Source organism: Quercus suber, unplaced genomic scaffold (genome assembly GCF_002906115.3).
Source record: "Quercus suber isolate HL8 unplaced genomic scaffold, Cork oak 2.0 scaffold_1389, whole genome shotgun sequence".
NCBI classification, from domain to species: domain Eukaryota; kingdom Viridiplantae; phylum Streptophyta; class Magnoliopsida; order Fagales; family Fagaceae; genus Quercus; species Quercus suber.
The window spans coordinates 18,521-19,915 of NW_027070768.1; the positions used below are offsets into that span (position 1 = coordinate 18,521).

General features: G+C 29.7%; 1 long non-coding RNA gene across 1 annotated transcript; it reads right to left on the bottom strand.

The window, feature by feature from the left end:
* Positions 1–264: 264 nt before the first annotated feature.
* On the bottom strand, positions 265–1,395 carry LOC136065958 (uncharacterized). The gene is made up of 3 exons (XR_010627527.1): positions 1,378–1,395; positions 778–924; positions 265–586 (listed from the first exon to the last, which is right to left on the bottom strand). It is a non-coding gene; the product is annotated as an uncharacterized LOC136065958 (long non-coding RNA).

Here is a 1,395-nt window from a genome sequence, read left to right on the forward strand (position 1 = left end):
AATTTGGTTATTTTCAATGGTTGAAACTGTTGAAAATACTATTTTCGATGGTAAGTAACCGTCAAGAACCGTCATTAAAAACTATGTTGAAATTTTTTTTCTGCGGCCTATACAACCGTTGAAAAAAATGTTACATTTTTATCAATGGTTAATAAACGTCAAAGTATCATTAAAAGCCGTTGAAACATAAACACATAAAGATGCTTATTACTTTTTTCCACATATACTCAACCATGGTATCTTGAGATAAATTTCAATGGTTTGTAAACGTTGAAATAAGTATTTTCTTTAAAATAAAATTATTTGGATGCACTTTTTACATTGATCAAAATTTAATAACCTATTAAAAAATATAATGAAACACAATTGTGCAATTCCTAATTAAATTTACAACAACCAATCAACTACTCTTTTAACACAAAAAAAAAAAAAAACTGTACAAATACAATGGATAATTAGAGCTGAAAATATTTTTTTTATTAGTAATTTGAACTGAAAATATAGAAGTCAACCTTTCGAAACCCATGCTCGTATCAACATGCTCAGCAGGCAGGGGTTTTAAAGAACCATCACTTTCCCTATTAAACTGCCAAAAAAATCAAAATTAAACAAGAGTAAATAATAAATCAAATTCCTTCTTAGGCCACATAGAAGAAGAAGAATAATAATAATAATAATGTACATAAATACAGTAGGGAGTTTTTTGAAGAAGAAGTACACAAATTATATCAGGAATGCTAAATGGAAATCCACAAGATATGGTGGCAAAAGTTATACCTGAATAAAGACAAGGTTCCAAATCTCAAGGCACGTAGGATCATCATTGTTAACCAATGATGCAGCATCGCGATTACCAATTCTATCATGATGTATTTCAGTGCAAGGTCCACAAGGACATGTATCACCCATCTCCCAGAAATTGTCCTGTACAAAGAGACAAAAACAATGAACCAATTAGATTTTTTTTTTTTTTTTTTAATAAAAAATAATTTGAATATGGCACACAATTTAAATGAAATTAATGGACAAGAATATTTTTTCCTAGATGGAACCTTTGTAGTGTAAGCAGGAAAAAGATGTACATTGCACTAAGTAGGTATTGAATTTGAACCCATGATCTTCAATAGGATCATGGGTATTGAAATAAAAATATCACTTAGCTGTAATGCATTCAAATTCAACAGAGCAAGTAGACAAAAAGAATTACAAGTTTTGGATAAAAAAATATTTACAGTTTAAATTATCTATTGTATTTGGTATTATTGCTCCAGTTATGGGCTGCACACACAAGCTGTCTTTTTCTCACTCTAGCATTGCCCTTTGTTACATTGAGAACAAAATGACAAGAAACACTAAACACAAAGAAAGGAAACATACCTTTTCAAGGTTTGCTGC